The sequence below is a fragment of the Callorhinus ursinus genome, unplaced genomic scaffold (genome assembly GCF_003265705.2).
Source record: "Callorhinus ursinus isolate GAN/ISIS: 27379988/994484 unplaced genomic scaffold, GSC_fseal_2.0 scaffold4, whole genome shotgun sequence".
NCBI classification, from domain to species: Eukaryota; Metazoa; Chordata; class Mammalia; order Carnivora; family Otariidae; genus Callorhinus; species Callorhinus ursinus.
The window spans coordinates 89,558,916-89,585,841 of record NW_027397066.1 but is presented as its reverse complement, the minus strand read 5'-3'; the positions used below and the strand labels follow the sequence as shown (position 1 = coordinate 89,585,841).

General features: G+C 35.5%; 1 protein-coding gene and 1 pseudogene across 1 annotated transcript in view; one reads left to right on the top strand and one right to left on the bottom strand.

The window, feature by feature from the left end:
* The window catches only part of COL25A1 (collagen type XXV alpha 1 chain), a 459,511-nt gene that overhangs the window by 152,123 nt on the left and 280,462 nt on the right, over nt 1–26,926 (top strand). The gene's annotated exons all lie outside the window — the stretch shown is intronic.
* On the bottom strand, nt 311–982 carry LOC141372695 (NIPA-like protein 2; annotated as a pseudogene).

Here is a 26,926-nt window from a genome sequence, read left to right as displayed (position 1 = left end):
ACTGTCATCTTATTTTCCTATTTAAAATTTCCTTTGTTTTCAATATTTTCCTATATACTACACATTTTGTCTCTCGGTTGTTTGCTTTTGTTCTCCCTATCTGGTAATTCGGAAAGAAACAAATATAAAGTTCTTTTTCTGTTCTTTTGATCAATAGCATACCTGAACATAGTATAAATTTGTTTCTATAAGTAACTACCACAAATACAAATCTTCCAATTCAAAGGAGAGAATTAGTTCGTGAAATGAAAAAAAATGAAAGCTCCAGCCCTTCCTTAACATGAGCACTGCCTGTCCCAATGGTGTAAGTCTAACCTACAGAGTCATAGCAAACAACACACGATGTACGGATCATCTTATCGAGAAGTGCCACCAGGGTTAACAGTATCACCATGTGCTTCATTCCCTTTCTCTTATGGAAATATAGCAGAGTGCAGAAAATTAATATTTCTAAAATCACATAGATCAGGAACTGCCAGCCAACAAAGTAATACTGTACTGTTCTTGCAGAGATAGACTGACTTCTATTTGGGGCAAAGTTCACCAATAAGTATGTTCCCGCAAATGCCAATGTCATACCTAGTAAATCTGAAGCTCTTAAGTTTTCTTTCAGAAACATAACAAATAATGGCACTACCTGTAACAGATATACAGCCTAATGGCGCAATGAGAGTAATGGGAGCAAATCTGTAGGCTGCAAAGTTGCCCGTCTCCCCCACGGCCATGAGAGCGGCCCCAGCCCACCGCAACATGTTCTTGAAGTAGGGCTTTGGGTGTTCCTGGTGCGCCAGCTGGACATGAGAATATTTCTGAATAGGGAAATACTCATTACCAAATTTCCTAAAATGGCTAGCAAAACTCCCAAAAGGTGAATCTGGTTCCTGCGGTTTCACGCGCCCGACAGGGAGCCGTTGCCGGCGCCCAGCGCCCAGTACGTGAAGTTCCGGGTCAGCTCTTCTACCGCATCCGAGGCGGCGGCCATTGGGGCTCGCTCCCGGCGCTCGGGCTCGGGCTCGGGCTCGGCCTCCGGCTGCCTCCCGGCCCCGCCGCTCCGCCAGGCGCCGCGGAGGTGGCGCGCCCTGCCGAGGCCGCGCCCTGGCCGCGCCGAGGTCACTTCCTGCTCAGCGCCCTAAAGGTTTATTTTCATTGATGGTTCTAGATTATTCTTTCAAGCTTACTCTGACAGTTTTTTTATTTTATTTTATTTTATTATGTTATGTTAATCACCAAACATTACATCATTAGTTTTTGGTGTAGTGTTCCATGATTCATTGTTTGTGTATAACACCCAGTGCTCCATGCAATACATGCCCTCTTTAATACCCATCACCAGGCTGACCCATCCCCCACCCCCTCCCCTCTAGAACCCTCAGTTTGTTTTTCAGAGTCCATAGGCTCTCATGGTTTGTCTCCCCCTCCGAATTCCCCCCCTTCATTTTCCCTTCCTACTTTTTTTTTTTAACATATAATGTATTATTTGTTTCAGAGGTAAAGTTTACTGAATGTTTAAAATTGCAAATATGGACACGTTTAATGTTCTTTCCTGCTTAAAACCCTTCAATAAATTCTTATTCCTTTAGGCTAATGCTCAATCTAGTTCTTTAACGTGGTCAATTAGCTACCTATTCCTATGTCAGCAAATTACCCCAAAACTTAGTGGCTGGAAACAGCACACGTTTATTATCTCAGTTTCTGTGGGTCAGTTGTCCAGAAGTGTGTGGCACTGACTCCTGGTCTCTCATAAAGCTTCAGTCAGGGTGTGAAACAGGGCTATAGTCATCTCAGTATGGAACTTGGGGAAAAATTGCTTCTAAGCTCCCTCATGTAAGCCTCAGAGGACATGTGACCCCTCCAAAGGACTACCTCATGACATGGCACATGGCTTCCCCCAGAATGACTGATCCAGAGAGAGAGGGAACACTCAAGACAGAAGCCACAGCCTTTTTATAACCTAATTGTGGAAAAAACAGCCTGTCACTTTTGCTGTATACTATTCATTAGTAGTGAGGCAATAATTCAGCCCAAAATCCAGGGCTGAAGGCTACACAAGCAAGGGATCTTTGTGGCCTTCCCAGAGGTTGCCTACTACATGTAGTTCACATTGTCTGGACCCAAACTACCCAGCTCTCCAGCTTCATGCTTTGCCAGGTTTCTATTCACACTAGACTCCAGCCAAATCAAACTACTTTCAGTTCCTGAAATGCTCCACACTCTCTCTTGCCTCCAGAACTTTCCTCTTCACTTGGCTAACTCACCTGTCCCAAAGATTTCAGCTTACATATCACTCCCTGGGGAAGCATTTTCTGACTATTCTTTCTCATTTTCCTAAATTAGAGTAAGAACTCTTGCTTATTCCACAATTTTAGATATATCAGACTTTCAGATTATTGCTTTTTGGGGTGCCTGGCTGATTCAATCAGTGGAGCATGCGAATTTGATCTAAGGGTTGTGAGTTTGAGCCCCATGTTGGGTGTAGAAATTACTTTAAAAAAGATTATTGGGGTGCCTGGGTGACTTAGTTGGTTAAGCGACTGATTCTTGATTTGGGCTCAGGTTGTGGTCTCGGGGTCATGAGACTGAGCCCCATGGGGGGCTCTGCACTCAGCGGGGAGTCTACTTGAGAGTTTTTCCCTGTCCCTCCCTTTCTGTCCCTATTCCCCCGCCCCCACTCTTGGGAGCACATTCACGTACACTCTCTCCCTTTCTAAAATAAATAAATCTTAGGAAAAAAAAGATTATTGCTTTTAAAATTGTGTGCCTTTTCTGCCAATTGTAGCTCTAACACTAGGGCTTCTACCTGATGCAATACTATATACACTTAACTAATATTTGTTGAATTAGTGGCTAAATAAATATCAGTATGCATAAGATATGGTCAATATGATCAATAAGCTTCTGGTCTCATGCATATGGATCTGTCAGAGAGTCATTACTTGTAACTGCCTCAGACTACATTTTATTGAGCCGGGCCTCAAATTTGTTACTTTGAAAAAAAAAGCCAGATTTCAGTTTTATAAAACTTTATTCTTTTTCCTCTCATTCTTATGACTAAAAAGGGTGTAATTTCTACACCCAATCTGTGTTGCAGATTGAATTTGGAGTTTAGAGAGTAAGATTAAGAAAAAAAAGCTGTTTAAGTGAAGCTGCAATTCTTTGGTATGGACCAGTCCTTGTTTTGAGTTAAAATGCCCTCACTTGTTTTGACGTTGATAGTCAATTACATTAAGAATGATCAAAAGAATTGAGTTTGAACACGGTATATTTTATTTCCATCTAGGTGGAGTCTTAAGTGGCATTAAAATTTTTGTGTTGGAAATGTGGATAAAATTGCATTTCTTGGCTTGACAACTGGGGCAACTTTATGTGATTTCACAGTTTTTAAATTAAAAATTATATTTATAACTTGTTTTATATTTATATTTATATATTTATGTATATTTATAACTTAATTTGTTTTTTTTAATTTTTTATTGTTATGTGAATCACCATATATTACATCATTAGTTTTTGATGTAGTGTTCCATGATTCATTGTTTGTTCATAACACCCAGTGCTCCATGCAGAATGTGCCCTCTTTAATACCCATCACCAGGCTAACCCATCCCCCTACCCTCCTCCCCTCTAGAACCCTCAGTTTGTTTTTCAGAGTCCATCATCTCTCGTGGTTCGTCTCCCCCTCTGACTTACTCCCCTTCATTCTTCCTTAATTTATGTTTAAAACTATATTATTGAAATAAAACTAAATATTGAAAAACTATATTATTGAAGTGTAGTTGACATTCAATGTTATATTAGTTTCAGGTGTACAACACAGTGATTCAACAATTTCATACAATACTCTGTTCACCACAGTAAGTGTAGTTACCATCTGTCACCATAAAACATTATTATAATATTATTGACTATCTTCCCTACACTGTACTTTTCATCTCCATAACTTATTTTATTATTTTTATTATTTTTATTATTTTTATTTTTATTTTTAATTCCAGTGTAGTTAACATACAGTGTTATATCAGTTTCAGGTGTATAATATAGTGATTCAACAATTCTGTACTCAGTGCTCATCATGATAAGTGGAATCTTTAATCCCCATCCCCTATTTCACCCGTCCCCCCACCCACCTCCCCTCTGGTAACCATCTGTTTGTTCTCTATAGTTAAGAGTCTGATTCTTGGTTTCTCTCTTTTTTCTTTGTCCATTTGTTTTGTTTCTTAAATTCCACATATGAGTAAAATCATATGGTATTTGTCTTTTTCTGACTGACTTGTTTTGCTTAACATTATACTGTCTAGATCCATCCATGTTGTTATAATTTTAGTATATGTGCTGCTGAAGCGAGCACCCCTCCATGTTGTTATAAATGGCAAGATTTCATTCTCTTTTATGGCTGAGTAACATTCTATTGTATACATATATACCACATATACCACTTCTTTATTCATTCATCTGTTGATGGGCACTTGGATTGCTTCTATAATTTGGCTATTGTAAATAATGCTGCAATAAACATAGGGTTGCATATAATTTTTCAAGTTAGTGTTTTCATATTCTTTGCATAAATACCCAGCAGTGGAATTGTGGATCATATGGTATATCTATTTTTAAGTTTTTGAGGAACCTCCATACTGTTTTCCACAGTGGCTTCACCAGTTTGCATTCCCACCAACAGTGCACAAGGGTTCCTCTTTCTCCACATCCTCACCAACACTTGTTTCTTGTATTTGTGAATTTAGCCATTCTGACAGGTGTGAAGTGATTTCACACTGTGGTTTTGATCTGCATTACCCTGATTATGAGTGATAGTGAGCATCTTCTCTTTATTTATTTATTTTATTTTGTATGTCTTCTTTGGAGAAATGTCTGTTCATGTCTTTTTTCCTTTTTTAACTGGATTATTTGTTGTTGGGTTGTATAAATTCTTTATATATTTTGGACACTAACCCTTTATCAGATGTCATTTGCAAATATCTTCTCCCATTCAGTAGGTTGTCTTTTAGTTTTCTTGATGGTTTTCTTTGCTGTGCAAAAGCTTTTTAGTTTGATCTGGTCCGAACAGTTTTTTTTTGCTTTTATTTCCCTTTCCTCAGGAGGCATATCTAGAACAATGCTGCCAAGGCCGATGTCCAAGAGATTACTCCCTATGTTTTCTTTTAGGAGTTTTATGGTTTCAGATTTCACATTTAGATCTTTAATCCATTTTGAGTTTATTTTTGTGTATGGTTTAAGAAAGTTGTCCAATTTCATTCTTTTGCATGTACCGTCTGGTTCTCCCAGCACCATTTGTAGAAGAGAATGTCTTTTCTCCATTGTATATTCTTGCCTCGTTCATTATAGGTTAATTGACCATAATTGCATGAGTTTATTTCTGGGATCTCTATTCTGTTCCATTGATTTATGTGTCTACTTTTGTGCAAGTACCATACTGTTTTGATTACTACAGGTTCGTAGTATGTCTTGAAATCTGGGATTGTGATACCCCTGGCTTTGTTCTCCTTTCTCAAGACTGCTTTGGCTATTCACGGTCTTTTGTGGTTTCATACAAATTCTAGGATTATTTGTTCTAGTTCTGTCAACAACGTTGTTGGTATTTTGATAGGGATTGCATTGAATATGTAGATTGCTTTGGGTGGTATGGACATTTTTAAAAATATTAATTCTTCCAATCCATGATGATGGGATATCATTTCATTTGAGAAGAACAAATTCTTTTTAGTGAGTAAACACAGTGAAGCAGTGCAGTAAGAACAAATTAATCAAAGAGAGACTGTTTTCACTTTAGTCATTTCCTCAATTCCTACTCACTCCTCAATTCAATCTAACCTGTCTTCCACCTCCATGTCTTCATGGAATTTCTTCTGGCAAAACTATCCAATACCACCTTACTGCCAAAAGGAGGGGGCTCCCAGTGCTTATTTAATTGAACTTTTCTATTGCACTTCACTCCTGACCACCACATCTTTTTTAAAACTCTCTTTACCAGGGGGTTTAGGATACTACCCTTCTGGTGGTGGTTCTCTGTCTCTTATTCTTTCTCCTTCTTCACATTTTTGTTGTTGTTATTTGTTTGGTAATTTCTTCTCAGCTGTCTTCTTGAGCTCCTTTTTGCCTATTACCTAAGGAGGACTCTACATGTTCTATTTTGACCCTCCATTTATTCTTGGTCTACAAGAGATTTTTTTACTTGCATTTTATCTGCCATCTGTGTTCTGGTGACTTCAGATCTCCAGCTCAGAATTCTCCAAGTCTCAGTCTTTTATTTGTAATTTCTGTTGACCTTTCTGTCTAGATGTTCTGCAAGTATCTCAGACTCTAAACTTGATTCTTTCCTGTACCTTTTTGCCCATCTCAGTTGATGGTTGTATCATCCATGCAGTTCACATAATGATTCTAGTTTCCTTCTTTTCCATCATCCAAATGCAATTATTTGATTATCAAGCCTGGATGATCTTACCTTCTACGTATGTGGTTCCCAACCTTCTTTTCCCCAGACACCTGAAAGCTATGACACACTTATAGACATCATTAATAATAGGTCACGATGTTCTCATTGAAGGAGGGGAGTGCAGTCCTTAGGAGAAATTCTTAGAGCAGGTGAAGGGCCCAGGCTTCTACATGGTTGCAAGAGATTCCTGAGCTTGAGAATTGCCACCCTAAGCATTGTGGGAATCAGATTCTCTTTTGCTTATAGCTGTTACTGTTTTAGTTCAAGTCTTTATCAATTCTCTGCCTGACAACTAGAACACTACTTCAACTTCAGTCTAGTCTACATTTTACATAGTTGCCAGAGTAATTATCTAATATAAAAACCTATCATCTCCTACTTAACACTTTTAAAACTCTCCATTACCCATAAGAAAACAAAAACAAGTTCTGTGATCTGGCCTCTGTCTCCCTTTCCAACTCTATGCCTTTCATGTAATCCACAGCCATGTGGAATGTGTCATTTCTGAGCGTCCCCTTCGTTTTCTCATCTTTGTTCTTCCCTTTGTCTGAGGTGCTCATTTGTTCTTTATTTGGCTGACAGTTGCTCATCACTTAATACTCATTTCTTACAAAAAACATTTTGTGTCCCCTTCCCTTTCCCCATGGTCCTCCCAAGATATATTCAATGTGTGCACATAGAATTTTGTGAAAATCAAAATCATTGCACTTGCTGTAGTTCACTGTTATCTGTTTTTTATCTTCATTCCATTGAATGAGAGTTTTTTGAGGTTGAAGACCATGGCTTATTCATCTTTATCTCTACTGTCTATATAGTATCTCTATATATTCTTAAATGTTTGTTGAAGGAAAGGGTGAATTAATAGATTTAAGCATTTTATCCATTCCTTCACTTAAAATGTGCATGTATATATTGTATTCCTGCTGCATGCCAACTACCATTCTGCACTCTGAGTACTATAGTAATAAGTTTTTTAAAAAGGTAATAAATCCCTTCCCCAATAGATCTTACAGTATTTTGCTAATATAGGTTAATATAATAACCATTGATAGTTACATGAACATGTTGATAAGGAGGGAGGGGCTTTCCTGATAAACATTGAATAAGTTAGACCCTTTATTGGTGAATAATTGAATCTCTGCTAATTATTTTGTTAATTTGTACTGTGGCTATTTCTCCTTTAAACATTTCTTCATGAGCAAGTACTTATTAGGTGGGGTTGTGAAAAAAAATGTAAGTCATAATAGTAAATATTAGACAGCATTGGACAATAGTGAAAAGTAATATTAAAATAAGATCTAGTGTTTCAGTTAAATTTTTGCTACTATTGTACCACAGGAGCAAAACTTCCTTTAATATCACATAACTACAAAATGTATTATTTCTTCAGGAATCGTACAAAGAAAATTGTAAAAATCGTTTCCTTACAGATATATCATACTAAATATCATTTTAAGAAAGAGAAAAATTTTATCTTATCTTTGAAACTAGGAATGTAGAATAATCTTGTTGATAGGTCTATAGATCCAGCCTAATGATAGTAGATCCTGTTCCATTTTTTTTTAAAAGATTTTATTTATTTATTTGACAGAGAGAGAGACAACAAGAGAGGGAATACAAGCAGGGGGAGTGGGAGAGGGAGAAGCAGGCTCCCAAGGAGCAGGGATCCCGATGTGGGACTCGATCCCAGGACCCTGGGATCATGACCTGAGCTGAAGGCAGACGCTTAACCATCTGAGCCACCCAGGCGCCCTTGATATGTCCTCTTAAGAGCTTGTCATATAGGTTAAATGTGATTGTCTAATCAGATCTTATTTCCAAATAATTTGAAATAAAATTGTTAGAAATATGAACTTTCATTCACTACCATTATGCTGAAACTCATTCCTAGCAGATACTGTGCCTTGACATACTAAGTAATGATGGTATGAAACTATTATTATTAGCAAGATATTTAAAATTATTTGTTATTTCTTTTTTATATATTTTTTAAAATAACTTTTTTATATATGAATTACAAACCAATGGTTCAGTAATACATAATTTATAAATAAATATGTATTATGAGTGCAGGTTCAAAATTGAAAGGGATACATGATCAAAAATGTTTGATGACCACTGGCATACAGGATAAAGTCCAAATAGTTCAGATTAGTTTTTAAGTTTCTTTTTCTTTGCCTATATATTAACCCCATTGAAGCTACCAACATTTCCCCCCATAGTTCTAAGTTAAGTACACCAATGAATCCCAGATTTTCCTTTTTGTTTGCTTGCACCCCACATACTAAATTTCTCATGTTTATAGTTTTGCTTACACTTATTTTCATGTTTGCTTCTCTCCTTCGTCTTTTCAGCTATAGAAATAATGTTCATCCTTTAGGATTCAGCACAATTTCTACCTCCCAGATATCATACCTGAATGATCACTCCATCTTATATTTCTGTCTTTCTAGCCTGAATTCTTTTTTATTTTATTTTATTATGTTATTTTAGTCACCATACATCATTAGTTTTTGATGTAGTGTTCCACGATTCATTGTTTGTGTATAACAGGCAGTGCTCATTGCAACACATGCCCTCCTTAATACCCATCACCGTGCTAACCCACCCCCTTCCCTCTCAAACCCTCAGTTTGTTTCTCAGAGTGCATAGTAGCCTGAATTCTTATATTATTTTTCTGTGCTGTTTATTTTGACCTCTTCTTATAGACTTATCTTTTACTATTATTTATCTTTGCTATTATTATTACTATTATTTTTAGTGTATGCTCTGTTTTCTCAACTAAATTTTAAGTATCTTGAAAGTAGGGACTTCCTGTGTATTTTGTGTGACCTTTTAGTGCCTATTATTGTGTAGAGAACTAGCTGTTCTAGTTGTTCTAGTATTGTGTAAATACTAGCTGAAACAGAACTAGGATTTAAATACTCTTTTTTTTTAAACTTTAATTGTCCTCATCAGTAGGACCTATCTTAATCAATATGGTCTTGAGGGATTTTATTGATTAATATGTATATGTTTTGTGGAAAGATGAGTTTAATAAATAATTAATTGCTTAAATTTTCTCTTATCTCATCAGAAAACTCCATAGTTCTTTTGAACAACTTTGTCTTTGCAAGAGAGAGGGACAATTAAGACTTAATATACTTGGCCAAGTCTATATAATCTCTCATAACTTGCTATTTCAGTATGACAATCCAGCAGGAATGAAAATACAGTGTGGTTTAGTAGCAGAAATGCTGTCACATTGTGTAGGTGAAAAGATAGCTCTTGACACCTGTCGAGGGAATGGGACCAATTTCACAAATCAAAGCCCAGCTTGCCCTGGGTTCCAGTGTCATCAGATCGTATCATCACCATTTAATTCACAATTTGCCTATGTTAATCATAAATTGTCTTCTCTGAACACTTCTGTGTTATCTCTCTAGAACATTTATTTTTTTTAATCTTGAGGAAAATGAGAAATTATTTTATAATATATGTTACATTTGCACATTGCAATTGGGATTTGAGTGAAAAATTAGAGAAAAATTATAGAAATTATTTGACAAAATAAGATATAACTAAATGGGAGTTGGGGAGTTATTGTTTAATGGGTACAGAGTTTCAGTTTTGCAAATTGAAAAGAGTTCTGGAGATGGTTGATGGTGATGTTTACACAAACATGTGAAGGTACTTAATACAACTGAACTGTACACTTCAAAATGGTTAAGGTGGTAAGATTTATGTGTATTTTGCCACAATTAAAAACAAAACAAGATGAGGGGAAAAAGAATATAATAACTAACTAAAGATATGCTTTATTTCACTTACTCTCAAACTTGGTTGTACATCAAAATCACCTGAAGAACTTTCATGAAATGCACATCTCCAGGCCTCCCTTGGACCTACTGAATCATACTTTTCAGCCTTGGAGTCTGTGTTTTGTGATTTCCCCAGTTTGGAAGTCCCCTGCTCCCCCTGCTCCCAGTTTTACACATTGTTACAGCACATGGTTCCTACCGTGGTTTTACATGTTCTTTTTTTTTTTAATTTTATTTTATTATGTTATATTAGTCACCATGCAGTACATCATTAGTTTTTGATGTAGTGTTCCATGATTCATTGTTTGCTTATAACACCCAGTGCTCCATGCAATACTTGCCCTCTTTAATACCCATCACCGTGCTAACCCATCCCCCACCCCCTCCCCTCTAGAACCCTCAGTTTGTTTCTCGGAGTCCATAGTCTCTCATGGTTCGTCTCTTCCTCCAATTTCCCCCCCTTCATTTTTCCCTTCCTTCTCCTAATGTCCTCCATGCTGTTCCTTAAGGAATACTGGTTTGGGGCTGACAAGCCAGAAGGGACCTTGGATATGAGCTTCTCGGATTCTCTCTTCTTCAAAGGAGACTTGGGTGATTGGATAGCAGACAGTCCCCAGAAATCACCATTGTAAGGTTTCTTCAGTGTACCAAGGGCCCTTGTTTTAGTCTACCATGAATGTAGTCATTGACCTATTCTAGGATGCCTAGCAAGATAACAGTCTCATCATGATCAGTTCCCAGGACTAGCTTAACTCTCAGGCTTAACTGCAGCGCTAAGTGCCCACCATGGTTTATTGGTAGAGATATTCCTTGGACAGGTAGGGGACTCAGCTGCTAAAAGAGAATATAACATATATCTAGATACCAGAGGAGGCATTTCAGGGAATAATTTTGCCATTTCTCATCATTTTTGACAATTTCAATTCTATATAAGGTTTTTTTTTTCCCCATAGGGATTAAAATCACTTAAATTGAATAACAAATTATGAGTGTTTCCATACCTACCCTTTTGTTTACACAAGTGTTTGGGAATTGCATTTAAGCTTGTGGTACATACAGACAGGATCAATGTACACTGTTCCCCCACTCACATGCTGATTGTGGCCACTGTACATCACCACACATGACATTCAATAATATATTTTTACTAATTAGATCCATGTTGTATATAGGTACATGATATAAATATACAATATTTCAAATAAAAAGAACTAACATTTACTGTTTACTAAGTACTAAGTGATTTTTAGTCCATTTAATCCTCATACCAGCCCTCTGAGTTTGATTTTACTCTCCTATTGTATACTCTGTTACTGATGAAGAATCTAAGGCTCAGAGAGTAACTTCTCTGAGGTCACCCAACTAAAAAATGAGGGAGTTGTGTTTATGTGCCACATGTGTCTGAAGTCAAAATCAATGATTTTTCTACTTTCACATACTGTTTCAACTAGAATTTACTTATGCATCAATAACCAATCCTCTCTGAATATTGGAAAGACGAATGGACCAAATTATAACCAAACAATGCTGAGGTTTCATTATGGTTCATAAATGTTTAATTCTAGCAGCACATACTAAGGAATGAAGACATGGTCCTAATACTCAGACATATGAAAACACTTGAGAATATTTAATGGCTAAGAAATAATACTCTGTATTAGTGCAATGTTCTGCCTGATCATGACTGATTCTTATTCAGTATTTTGAGGCTTTTCATCTCTTTCTCCATTTCTGTTATTGCTCTCACTAAATTCTTTAATGAATGAAAAAATTAGTTGGGAAAGTGAGAATGCAAAAGGGAAGTGAAGAGAGAAGTGTCCTGTGAGGTCCTTTCCCATAGCTTTTGAAATCAAAGTTATCAGGTCATCTTATCTACTTTCTGGAATAAATGCAATAGACATTGTGTTAGACTGTAACAGAAGGATGGTACAGTTTAGTTTCTTTTGTCCTTAAAACAAGAAGAGCTGCTACACTTTGGAACATTATCAAAATGTGCACTGGTTTGAGTTTATACTACATTCCAACATCATTATTGTGCTTTGTTTTTACTGTCAGTACAGGACATGGTGATATGGTAATGAAATATTCTTGAATTCTTTTCTCAAATCAGAGCAGACCAGGTTAGGAAATGTTGTTTTACCTTCTTGTTTTTCCAGGGATGAATTTAAGATGTTGAATCTCATTGTTTGCAAATATATTCTGGTTCCTTGAAAGTCTTGATTTAAAAAAAGGTATATAGAAAATGAAGTAAATTGGCCTCTAAAGAATCAACTTGTCTTGTTTCAGAAGGAATGTCAACATTTATAAAGAAAGTATGTTTTTCATTTGGATGCTTTTCTGTACTTGTTTATCATAAGACATATGAAAGAATTTTGGATTTTTTAATACCTCTTTACATTTCAATTAACAAGGTAATGAAATTCCCATATACTTATGTTTTTCCTAAAAATGAATACTACTGCATAACAATGCACATAGGAAATAATTATAGAGTTCAGTGAATGAGAACAAAACTTGTATTGGAATATGAATTGGAGTCATTATGTGCATCTTGTTCCATCTTTTGTTTCTTCCAAAGGAGGAACTGTTAATATGCAGTATTTTTAAAGTCATAAAATATTGCTTATGAATAATCTTACCAGAAAAATGGCAAATGTTTTTATTTGATGTTGAAATCATGTGCAATGACTCATTCTTTCTATCTTTATATCTACTATCAGTTGCAATTTTCATCTTACCACCTTCTGGGGCTTCAAAAGTGGGATACTATCACCTATTCTTCCTACCAGAGTCATTCCATCTCCATTTTACTCTTTAATAGAGACAGATTATTGATTTCAAGTGCCAAAAATTGATGGTGATTACAACAAAAATAATGATGCTAAAATACTTTACTAACAACTACCAGCCTTCTCAGACAATGATTGTGGGCACAAAAACCTTACGACTAATAATTTCATTGAGAAATGAAGTGAAAAATGGACAGTTTTATACTCCATAAATACTTCATTTAAGAAGATGTATTAAAGTTGCCTATTTTAGTCTCAATTTTTTATTTTTTAAAAATTTTTTATTGTTATGTTAATCACCATACATTACATCATTAGTTTTTGATGTGTTCCATGATTCATTGTGTATAACACCCAGTGCTCCATGCAGAACATGCCCTCTTTAATACCCATCACCAGGCTAACCCATCCTCCCACCCCCCTCCCCTCTAAAACCCTCAGTTTGTTTTTCAGAATCCATCGTCTCTCATGGTTCATCTCCCCCTCCGATTCCCCCCCCTCATTCTTCCCCTCCTGCTATCTTCTTCTTCTTCTTTTTTTTTTTTTTAACATATATTGCATTATTTGTTTCAGAGGTACAGATCTGTGATTCAACAGTCTTGCACAATTCACAGCACTCACCATAGCACATACCCTACCCAATGTCTATCACCCAGCCACCCCATCCCTCCCACCCCCCACCACTCCAGCAACCCTCAGTTTGTTTCCTGAGATTAAGAATTCCTCATATCAGTGAGGTCATATGATACATTTCTTTCTCTGATTGACTTATTTTGCTCAGCATAACACCCTCCAGTTCCATCCACGTCGTTGCAAATGGCAAGATCTCATTCTTTTCGATGGCTGCATAATATTCCATGATATATATATATATATATATATATATATATATATGCACCACATCTTCTTTATCCATTTATCTGTCGATGAACATCTTGGCTCTTTCCACAGTTTGGCTGTTGTGGACACTGCTGCTATAAACATCGGGGTGCACGTACCCCTTCAGATCCCTACATCTGTATCTTTGGGGTAAATACCCAGTAGTGCAATTGCTGGGTCATAGGGTAGCTCTATTTTCAACTTTCTGAGGAACCTCCATACCTGTTTTCCAGAGTGGCTGCACCAGCTTGCATTCCCACCAACAGTGTAGGAGGGTTCCCCTTTCTCCGCATCCCTGCCAACATGTCGTTTCCTGACTTGTTAATTTTAGCCATTCTGACTGGTGTGAGGTGATATCTAATTGAGGTTTTGATTTGGATTTCCCTGATGCCGAGCAATGTCGAGCACTTTTTCATGTGTCTTTTGGCCATTTGGGTGTCTTCTTTGGAAAAATGTCTGTTCATGTCTTCTGCCCATTTCTTGATTGGATCATTTGTTCTTTGGGTGTTGAGTTTAAGAATTTCTTTATAGATTTTGGATACTAGCCCCTTAGCTGATATGTTATTTGCAAATATCTTCTCCCATTCTGTCAGTTGTCTTTTGGTTTTGTTGTATTTTAGTCTCAGTTTTTGAAGAGGCATTCAGAGCAGCTTTAGACTGAGCATAAACATATTCCCATCGAGAGAAATTGGGTGCTCAGTACCCTTCCAGCTGCACTTAGCAAAAATTTCCTGTAATTTAGAGGTGTTACTTCCTGAGAATGCTATTTTCCCCTTCACTGGGGATAAATCTGTGTATTGAATGGACTACCTAGATGACAGCAACTGTTTTGAAAAAATTCTTGTAATCATTAGTGATGTAATTACCATCATGGTTTGTTCCCTGAGGGATAGCATTCTGCTACCTGCCATCCCTCCACACATGCACTGTAGGAATAAAGTTTAAATTTATACATCCCTTAGACAGCTCTTAGGAAAGCAGTTTCCCATCTGTAGACATAGCTTCTATTGGAAAGAATGGTCTTGGTAGGTGGAATTGCCTCTCAGAATACTTCTGCTAAATTTGTTGTTATTATTCTAGGGAAAAAGAATGGGGTTTTCTTTTTTTAAAAAAACTCTGTAAGTATTAAACAAATATGATAAATAAATAGACTACAATAAGCTTTCAGGACACTTGGCCAAGAATCAAACACAGTTAAATGTATTCATCAAGAAATTCCCAGTTATAGTAAAAGGGGGAATAAAAATAACATTTTTAATCTTTTGCTATGTTCTTCTATCCAAATATAATAACAAAGTAGTAGAATTAGATTATTTGGCTATATAAGTCTGTGTTTTGCTTCTTTGATGTTAGGTAGAAATATTCCTTTCTTGGAATTAGGACAATTCAAGTAGAGATGGACCGTTTTGCATCTATTGTTGTTAATTGCTCTAGGAGGAAAATTTTATTATTTTCAACTGTTAACATACCTTTTTAATAAAGATATGATAGGGGCACCTGGGTGGCTCAGTTGTTTGTCCAACTCTTGGTTTTGGCTCAGGTCATAATCTCAGGGTCATGAGATCAAGCCCCGCATTGGGATCCACAGTCGGCAGGAAATCTGCCTGGGATTCTCTCCCTCTCTCTCTGCTCCTCCCCCTGGTCTCTCTCTCCCTCTCTCTCTCAAATAAATAAATCTTTAAAAAGATATGAAAACTATTCACTCTCCATTAGCAATAAAAGATTGGACTCTGGAAGGAAACTAAAGAAAACATTTCAATTTTTTTGTCTTTCTTCGTGAGCTCATGTTCTCTCATGTGAAATTCTCTTTCCAAAAAATCTTTTATTTATTTATTTGAAAAAAACAGAACAGAAAATAAAATAAAAAGTTTGTGTATCATTAAGGAGAAATTGTAGAACAGAAAATAAAATAAAAATTTGTGTATCATTAAGGAGAAATTGTAGCCAGAATGGAAAAATTTCTCAAAATCATATATTTTAAACTTTAATTTTAGAAGATGATTATAGCTAATAATTTGTAGCCTCCACTGAGTACTTTGCCCACATAATTACATGGTGTAATTTAACATTACATTTTAGGAAATTAATTAAAATCATCAATTTAAGTCAGGATAAAATGCTGAGAAATTTATGAGGGGGTAGAAGCTGAGTATCTTACTACATAAAATTAAACACTGATTAAATTTTTAGGGAGCAGAGGTTATAAAAAATACCATCTTGCACAAAGTAAAGTGCAGATTTGATATGTTTTATAGACAATGTCAGTGCCTGAAACAGCGTGATAAAAATGATCATAGAATGTAATGCTTTCCCTCTTATATTTCTAGTTTTGCATTTTGTGAATTTCATTTCATTTCTTTCTCCTCCCTCCCTCCCTCCCTCCCTCCGTCCCTTCTTTCCTCCCTTCCTTCCTTCCTTCCTTCTTTCCTTCCTTTTTTTCTTCGTGAATCAAAAACACTCTGAACTTTTAATGTAAAGTCATCAGTATAAAATCTGGTACTGGAGAGAATGGGTTGAAATAGCATGTGGATTTTATATATCTATTCCTCAACTTGTATAAACATGTCTTGCTGTTTGTTTGCATTTGTGTGTCAGAGGCAGTGAGCAAGGATCAGGAGATGCAGGGGTTTCAAGATGGAGGGGAAATCCTAGGGAGACAGAAGTAATCCATGATGGCTTTAGGGCCCAGGCCCATGTCCAAGAACAACAACTGGCCCTATCAAGTACCTTAGAATAATTATAAATATATCATGGCTCTTTACACAAATGTGGAAATAATTTCAGTTTTCAATTCCAATATCATCAATAGAATATTTTTTCTTTGTTAATTGTGAAATGTCTTATTTCTTAATCTTTGACCCCGAAATAAACATATTACTACATACATATATTGTTTGGGAGAACTTTGATATACTTTACTTTTGTATTTCCATGTATTTATTGATTTATCTAAACCCTGTTTTTGTCACAATTTAATCATAGCAACTTAATCATTTATTAATCCATTCAACAAATATTATTAATATGGGTTAGGAACTTATTTCTTGGTTTAATATGGATCAGATTGTGAAAGTAATGAAAAATAAGTTTTCATTTAGAAGGATATATTTAATAGAATGATATTATTTTGCTTTATTTTTAATAATATATTTATTTATTCTAGAAAGAGAGGATGGGGAAGGGCAGAGGGAGAGGGAGAGAGAGAGAGAGAGAGAAACTCCAACGGACTCTCCACTGAGCATGGAGCTGGTGGTGGGACTCTGTCTCACGACCCTGAGATCATGACCTGAGCCAAAATCAAGAACCAGAAATTGAGCCATCCAGGAGCCCCTGATTTTGCTTTATTAAACAAAGATCTGTAGATTTAAGTTTATAGCAAAGAGTGTGATTTGGGGCACTAAATCTGATACCACTAATATTGGATCCTTATTTTTCTAGCTGCTATTCATTTTTTGAGGAGGGATGGCATCTTTATTAAAGTTCTTGTTAGCAGAGAAAAGTTGGCTAAACACCCTACACATCAATTATTATACTCTGCTCCATACTTGAAAGATACTGAATAAATATGATTGGGGTCTTTGGGAAGAAGTTTCACAACTCTTAAATAGTGGACTTAGTTATAAGAATATTTGATTCTTCTTGCATGGCCTTAGAGGGTCTGCAATAGTTAAATTTTAGTTTCTTTTATTGAATAATCTAATTGCAGAGTACTAACTACATTGCCTGTGTATGATGAACATAAGTAGAGATGAACAGCACATGGTGAAATCTTTCAGAAATTTTGCTGTCCTTTTTCTTTTCTATTCTACCCTCTTTCCCTGGAATTGCCTTATTTTAGAGGACTGTCAAAGTATGTGAATAATTCAAGAAGTACATTTCTCCATGTTCATGGTTCACATATTTTTACTGGAAAGTCATTGCTCAGTAGATTTAGTACCAAATGTACTTTTTTGGTATATCTAAAAATCATACATATATTTCTTTTATTTTCTTATCCCTTATACACTCACAGCCCAAAATAGCTCTTGATTAGAATTATGAATACTTTCCCTTAGAAAGTGCATTGGGAATCCTTCACTTCAATCCTGTAATCAGAATTACTGTAGATTGTAACTTACATATTAAGAGTTTAAGAACTGTCTTCCTTTCCTAATTCCCATAGCATGTAGAGCACATCTCATGCTGTCTGATTTTGCCACTGAATTTATGTTTTTTTTTAATTGACGACTTTATTTTTTTGAGTTTTTGGTTCACAGCAAAATTAAGTAGAAAATACAGAGGCTTCCCATATACCCCTGTTCACACTTCCACCACTCCACCTACCCACCTCTTCCCCCACTATGGATATCGTGCCCTAGAGTGGTACATTTGGTGCAATTGATGGACCTATATTGACACATTATCATCACCCAAAGTCCATAGTCGATGTTAGAGCTCACTCTTGGTGTTGTATATTTTATGGGTTTTAATAAGTGTATAATGACATGTAACCACCATTGTAGTATCATACAGAATAGTTTCATTGCCCTAAAAATTCCTCTCTACTCTGCCTATTGTCATCCCTCCATCCCTCCTAAGTCCTGGAAGTCACTATTTTTTCACTTTCTCCATAGTTTTGCCTTTTTACAAATGCCATATTGTTGGAATCATATAATGTAGCTTTTTCAGATTGGCTTCTTTTACTTAGTAGTATGCATTTAAGGTTTCTCCATGTCTTTTCATGGCTTGACAACTCATTTCTTTTTATCCCTGAATAATATTCTGTTGTCTAGGTGTACCACAATTTATCATTTCACCAAGATGAAGGGCATCTTGGATGTTTCTAAGTTTTGACATTTATGAACATAGTGGCTATAAACATATATGTGCAGAGTTTTTGTGGACATAAGTTTTCACCTTCATTTGGGTAAATACCAAGGAGTGAGATTGCTGGATCATATGGCAAGAGTATTTAGTTTTGTAAGAAATTGCAAAACTTTATTCCAAAGTGGCTGTACCATTTTGCATTCCCATTAGCACTGAATGAGAGTTACTGTTGCTCCACCTCCTCATCAGCTTTTAGTGTTGTCAGTGTTTTGAATGTTGGCTTTTCTAATAGGTAGTACAGTAGTATCTCATTGTTGTTTTAATTTACATTTGCTTATTGACATATAATTTCATATGCATACTTACCATCTGTATATCATCGGTGAGGTATCTGTTCAGGTCTTTGGCCCATTTTTAAATTGGAGTTTTCATTTTCTTGTTGCTTTTAAGAGTTCTTTGTATGTTTTGTATAATAGCCCTTTATCAGATCTCTTTTGCAAATATCTTCTCCAAATCTGTGGCTTGCTGTCTCATTCTCTTGACATTACCTTTTGCAGAGCAGGGTTTTTAATTTTAATGAAGTCCAGCTTATCAATTCTTTCTTTCATGGATTGTGCCTTTGGTGTTAAATTTAAAATGTCATTACCATACCTAAGATCATCTAGGTTTTCTCCTATGTTATTTTCTAGGAGTTTTTTAGTTTTGCATCTTACATTTAAGTATGTGATCCATTTTGAGTTAATTTTAGGGACGGGTGTAAGGTCTGGGCTTAGATTCCTTTTTTTTTTTTTTTTTTTTTTTTGCATGTGGATGTCCAACTCTTTCTGTACCATTTGTTGAAAAGACTATCTTTCCTTCATTGATTGCCTTTGCTCCTTTGTCAAAGATCAGTTGACTGTATTTATGTTGGGTTTATTTCTAAGCTCTCTATTTTGTTCCATTGATCTATTTGTCTATTCTCTCACTAATATAAACTGTCTGGATTACTATAGCTTTATAGTAAATCTTGAAGTTGGGTAGTGTCAATTCATTAGCTTAATTCTTCTTTAATATGGAGTTCACTATTTTGGGTCTTTTGACTCTCCATATAAACTTTAGAATCATTTTGTTGATAACCACAGCATATTGCTGGGATCTTGATTTGGATTGTGTTGAATCTATAGATCAAGTTGGAAAGAACTGATACCTTGACAATATTGTCTTTTAATCCATGAGCATGGATTATCTCTCCACTTATTTGGTTCTTCTTTGGTATCTTTCATCAGTTTTTCTCATACAGATCTTTATATTTTGTTAGATTTATACCTAAGTATTTAAATTTTTTAGGTGCAAATACATGGATGGTAAAGAGTTTTTAATTTCAAATTCTATTTGTTCATTACTAGTAAATAATAAAGTGATTGACTTTTGTATATTAAGCTTGTATCCTTCAACATTGTTATAAATGCTTATTAGTTCCAAGAGGCTTTTGTTGTTGTTGTTGTTATTGATTCTTTTGGACTTTCTATGTAGAAAATCATGTTATCTATTAAAAAAACAGTTTTACCTCTTCCTTTACCACCTATATACATTTTGTTTCCTTTTCTTGTCTTATTGCATTAGCTAGTACTTCCAATATGATTCTGAAAAGTAGTGAGAGGAGATGCCCAGCTTTTTTCCTGGTCTTGGTAGAAAAACGTTGAATTTCTTACCATTAAATATAGTGTTATCAGTATGGTTGTTTATAGCTGTTTTTTATCAACTTAAGAAAGTTCCCCTCTATGCCTAGTTTGCTGAGAATTTTCATTATGAAAGTGTATTGGATTTGTCAAATGCTTTTCTGCATCTATTTATATGATTGTTGACCTCAGAGAGTCGGGGACCTGGGGCGGTGAAGGAACTGAGAAAAAGAGACGACAGTATAGCGAGGCACAGGGCACCCCGAGCAAACATCCCAAGGTGCCAAGGTTTATTTTCCATACTCTTATATACCTTCTACAGCGATATAGATATATAATGATTTACAGCAGGGGCGTAGTAAGGCACATTCCTCCATGTATATAGGATTAGTCAAGCACTTAAGAATCTTTGAAACAGAATAAAGGAACAAAGAGGGGAGTGCCCAGTGTGCTGTTTACAGGACAAGGGAACAAAGCGGGGAGTGCACAGTGTGCTGTTTACAACTGGCTTCCTATCTACAAAACATCTTCTCCTGCGTACTTTAGAATTGACCACACACATCCCAAGGGCATTTCACTCTGATCCTTTCAGGTTATTTTTAACCCAGCAATCTCGAGTTTTCTCAGAGATCTTGGAGTCTGAGCGAACATGCACCAGTGGTTGTTGTGGCATTCTGTTTCCCACAATTGTCTGATTTTTCTTCTTTAGCCTGTTGATGTGATGGGTTACATTAATTGATTTTCAAATATTGAGCCTGTCTTTTATATCTGAGATAAATCCTACTTGGCCATGGTATATAATTCTTTTTACACATTGTTAGATTGAATTTGCTGATATTTTGTTGAGGATTTTGGCATCTATATTCACAAGAGATATTTTGTTTTTTGTAACATCTCTGTCTGATTTTGGTATTAGGGTAATACTTGCCTTGTAGAATGAATTAGGAAGCATTCCTTCCACTTCTATCTTCTGCAAGATTGTAGAGAATTGGTATAATTTTTCCCTCAAATATTTAGTAGAATTCACTGGTGAACCTACTGTTGCTTTCTGTTTGGGAAGGTTATTAATTATTGATTCAGTTTCTATAATAGATATAGACCCAGTCAGGTTGAATGTTTCTTCTTGAGTAAGTTTTGGTAGTTGGGTCTTTCAAAGAAATGGTCTATTCTATCTAGGTTACTAAATTTATAGACATCACTTTTTTCATAGTGATGTATTTATTATCATCCTTTTAGCATCCATGATAGCTGTAATGATGTCCTCTCTCTCATTTCTGATGTTAATTTTTATATTCCTTTTTTAAATAGTCTAGTGAGAGGCTTATTGATTTTATTGATCTTTTCAAAAAACTGGCTTTTGGTTTTGTTGATTTTTTTCTATTGATTTCTTATTTTCAAATTTATTAATTTCTGTTACTGTTATCATTATTATTTTAGTTGCAGTTACCCCTTTTAGACTGAGAATTAGCTTCTAATCTGATGCGATTTTAACTACTCCCTACAGCTCCCTCTTAGGGGCTGAGTGTTAATTGCCATTTATTGTATCATTTGCATAGTTACTGATGTTACTGTTTTAATAGTAAAGAAAAAAAAATTTTTTTAAGAACTATCTCACTCCTCTCCCCTGTCCACCTCATCCACTCCCAATAAGGCTCATTGTTTTCTTTCTTCTTGTTGTTTTTGGTTTTTTAGAATTTTTATCATTGAAGTAGTGGTTGACATACCATGTTCTATTAGTTTCAGGTACAACATACCGATTCAACAATTCTATATATTATGTAATGCACAAAACAATAAGTGTAGTTACCATCCATCACCATTCAATATTACTATAAAATTAGTGACTATATTTTCTATGCTGTATTTTTCTTCCTTGACTTACTTATTTTATAATTGAAAGTTTATACCTCTTAATCACCTTCATCTATTTCATCCATCCCCTCACTGCTCATCCTTCTAGCAAATACCAGTTTGTTCTTTGTATTTATTAGACTTTCAGGATTTTTTTATTTGTTTGTTCTTTTCTTTTTTAGATTCCGTATATAAGTGAAATCATATGGTATTTTGATAAGTTGTATTTTCATTCTCATTTTTTATAAAACATTTCTTAATTTCTCTTGCAATTTCATCTTTGACCCATGTGTTATTAAGAAGTGTTTTTTTTTTTTAAAGAGCATTTTTAAGTTCATAGTAAAATTGAGGGGAAGGTATAGAGATTTCCCATACACCTCCTACCCCTACACATGCATAGTCTCCCCCATATTCAACATCCCCCAGCAGGTATATTTGTTCCAGTTGATGAACCTACATTGACACATCATAATCACCCAATGTCCGTAGTTTATATTATGGTTTACTGTTGGTGTTGTACATTCTATGAATTTGGACAAATGAATAATGACACATATTCACCATTATGGTATCATACAGGGTAGTTTCACTGCCTTAAAAAGCCTCAGTTCTCTGCCTATTTATTCATCTCCCAACCTTCCCCACCCCAAATTTTGGCAACCACTGATCTTTTTATTATTCCATAATTTTGCCTTTCCAGAATGTTATATAGTTGAACCCATACAGTATAGAAGTATCTTTTAATGTTTAGGCATTTTGGGATTTTCTAGCTATCTTCTGTTATTGATTTCTAGTTTAATTCCATTGCAGTCTGAGAGCAAACATTATAAAATTTCTATTTTTAAAAATTTATTAATGTAGATTTTATGACCCAAAATGTGGTCTATTGTGGTGAATGTGTGCTTGAGAAGAATATATAATATGCTATTGTTGGATAAAGTAGTCTTTAGACGTCAGTTATATCCAGGTGATTGATGGTGGTGTTAAATTCAACTCTGTCCTTACTTATTTTCTTCCTGCTGGATCTGTCCATTTCTGATACAGGGGTGTTGAAGTCTCCAGTCGTAATAGTGGATTCATCTGTTTTTCCTTGCAATTCTATCAGTTTTTGCTCATGTTATTTGATGCTCTTTTGCTAGGTTCACACACATTAAGGATTGTTATGTCTTCTTGGAGTATTTACCCCTTTATCATTGTGCAAAACCTACTTTATCTCTGATGACTTTCCTTGGTCTGATGTCTGTTCTGTCTGAAATTAATATAGCTACTCTACTTTTCTTTTGATTAGTGTTAACAAGGTATATCTTTCTCCATCCATTTACTTTTAAGCTATGTGTCTTTTTATTTAAAGTGTGTTTCTAAAGACAACATATATATAGGTCTTGTTTTGTGATCCACTCTGTTTTTGACCCAATCTCTGTCTTTTAATTGGTGTGTTTATTGAAATTTAAAGTTGAATTAATACCTACCATAATCTGTTACTGTTTTCCTTTTGTTGCCCTGTTTTTTTGTTCTTATTTTTGTCTTTCATACTTTTTGTTTTTTGTTTTCTGATTTGAATTAAGCATTTTATATGATTCCATTTTCTCTTCCTATTTAGCATATCAATTATACTTCTTTTTTCTTTAAACTTTTTTTTAGTGGTTGCCCCAGAGTTTACAATATACATTTACAACTAATTTAAGTCCACTTTCAGTTAACATTATAGTACTTCATGGGTAATGCAAATACCTTACAAAAACCACATAATACTAACTTCTTTTTCCTGTCCCTTGCATCTTTGCTGTCATTTATTTCATTTATACATAAGTATACATCATCATATTTATATATACATAATCATACATAATTGAATATATTGTTATTATTTTGAACAAGCTGTTATATATTAGAATAAGAATTAGAAAAATAAACGTTTTTATTTTACCTTCATTTTTTCCTTCTCTGTTGCTCTTCCTTTTTTATGTGTATCCGAGTTTCTGAACTTAATTTTCCTTCTTTTTCTAGAACTTCTTTTACCATTTCTTACAGGGCAAGTCTCCTGGCAACAAATTCCCTTGATTTTTGTTTGTCTGAAAGAGTCCTTGTTCTCCATCACTTATGAAGGGTAATTTCACAGAAAACAGAATTCTCAACACTTTAAATATTTCACCCAACTTTCTTATACTTGCATGGTTTCTGAGGAGAAGTGGGATGTAATTATTTGTTCATCTATAGATAAGGTGTTTCCCTCACACCAATCCCCCAACTTTTTCAAGATTTTTTCTTTATTTTTGAATTTCTGAAGTTTGAATATAATAGGTAAAGGGGTTTTATTTGTTTTTGTTTTTTATCTGTTGGGTGTTCCTGGGCTTTCTAGATGTGGTTTGGTGTTTGAAATTAGGAAATGTTCAGTATTTATTACTTTAAATATTGCTTCTTTTCCTGTCTCTCTTTCTTCTTGTATTCCCATTGGGCATATTTTATACCTTTTGTAATTGTCCCATAGTTTTTGGATGTTCTGCTATTTATTTATTCATTCATTCATTCATTCTAATTTTGCTTTTCAGTTTTGGCAATTTCTAATGGCATATTCTCAAGCTCAGAGATGTTTTTTCCTCAGCCACATCTGGTTTACTAATGAGCTCATCAAAGGCATTCTTCATTTCTGTTAGAGCATTTTTGATCTCTAGCATTTCTTATGATTCTTTCTTAAAATTTCTGTTTTTACATGTTAATGTTCTTACATGTTGTGTGTTTTTGCTAGTAAATTACTTAGCATATTAATTATAGTTTTTATAAAATTATTAGCCTGATAATTCCACATTTCTGCCATATCTGACTCTGGCTCTACAGCTTGTTCATTCTCTTCAAACTGTGTTTTTGCCTTTTAGTATGCCTTGTAATTTTCTTTTTTTTTTTAAGATTTTATTTATTTATTTGAGAGAGAGAATGAGAAAGAGAGAGCACGAGATGGAGGAGGGTCAGAGGGAGAATCAGACTCCCCGCTGAGCAGGAAGCCCAATGTGGGACTCGATCCCGGGACTCCAGGATCATGACGTGAGCTGAAGGCAGTAGCTTAACCAACTGAGCCACCCAGGCGCCCGCCTTGTAATTTTCTGTTGCAAGGTGGACATGATGCTCTAGGATAAAGGAATTGTGGTAAATAGGCCTTTAGCAATGTAGTGGTAAGTTGTGTGGGTAGGGGAAGCATTCCATAGTCCTATGATTAGGTCTCAGTCTTTTGGTGAGCCTCTGCTCTGGACTATCAATTTCATCAATGCTTCTAAGATTTTTTTCCCCCTCTAAGGTGCAGCAGGATGGCTAAAGTGGGCTGGACTTGGGTATTCCCCCCCAACTCATGCCAGTTAGGTCCTGATATAAACTCAACAGATTTTGGTCTGGTAAAATTGTTTCTCCTGAGGATGGCACCTTGTTAAGAACAGAATTCTCTGGCATATTTAAAAATGGTTCCTTTTCTCTCCCCCTGCCAGAAGCATGAGGGGATGTTTTTCCAATGTTCATTATGAGGACCTGGTGGAACTCCTAGAGGTAAAACTCACAGAAGTATGGGCTCCCCCATATGACTGGGTCCCTCTGGAGTTTTTATTTCTCAGACTTGTCCACACTAAGCCTCCAGCAATTCATCAATTACAGTTTGGGTTTTTCCACCCTGGCATTAGTTCTGGTAGTGATTCTTGCTTGTGGGGTCCTGCTTTGGTAAGTTGTGATTGTTGTGATTCTCTGTATCTGCCTGTCTATCCTTCCAATTTTGGGGGCAGCAGTTGACCCTGTGACCTCACTTCTCTGAAAGATTTAAGAAGAGTTATTGATTATTCAGTTTGTTCAGCTTTTTACTTGTTGTTAGGGCAGAGTGGTGACTTCTAGGTTCCTTGTATGCTAAACTGGAAACTGGAAGTTACTTATGTTTCTTCAAAGCACAGATTATGTCTAATTCATCTTTATATATCATTTTACATAACTGTTACAGTGCCTTCTACATAGTTGGTTTTCAGTAAATGCTTTCAAATGAATGACAGTGTGTCTACACTTTCGTAATTTTTTCTATGATCTCTTTCTACTGTTGAAATTTTGTTTCTGTTTTATTCCCCCCCTTCATCTGGTTAAAGTGTGACACATTCATTATTACATGTCTGGACACTGAATCTACAACAATTGAAATATGTAACTGGAATTTGTCTCAGCTTCAGTCAGGGAAACTATATTTTATCTGTTTTTTATGTAACCCAAAGGTCACATTCTCTAAGATGCATGGTAAACAGTGGGAGTGTTTTATGTGCACTGTTGAGACATCATCTTGGCAGCAGCTTCTCCACATCTTATGCTCCTTTTGTAGATCTAAGCACTGCTGGGGCTACTTCTCACATTGATACATTAGGAGCTAGAATTTAGAAACTATTGACCCTTGCTGAACTGTCCTTACCCTGGCCTCAGGAGAGGAGCTATGTAAAAAAAGTTACATTTTTTTTTTATTACCTAATACTTCAGCCTTCTCCCCACTAGACTCCTCCCACATCTCCACACAACTTTCTAAAAATTTTTATCAATTTTACCAAAGGAATGGGAATGACTGATAAAAGTTAGAACATAGCGGAAGATAGATATAAAACTGATGTTATGACTCTTTCTTTAGTTGAAATTAAAAAAGCTAAAAAAATTAAGCCCTGTCTATTTCACTATTTCATTTTCTCTCTCTTT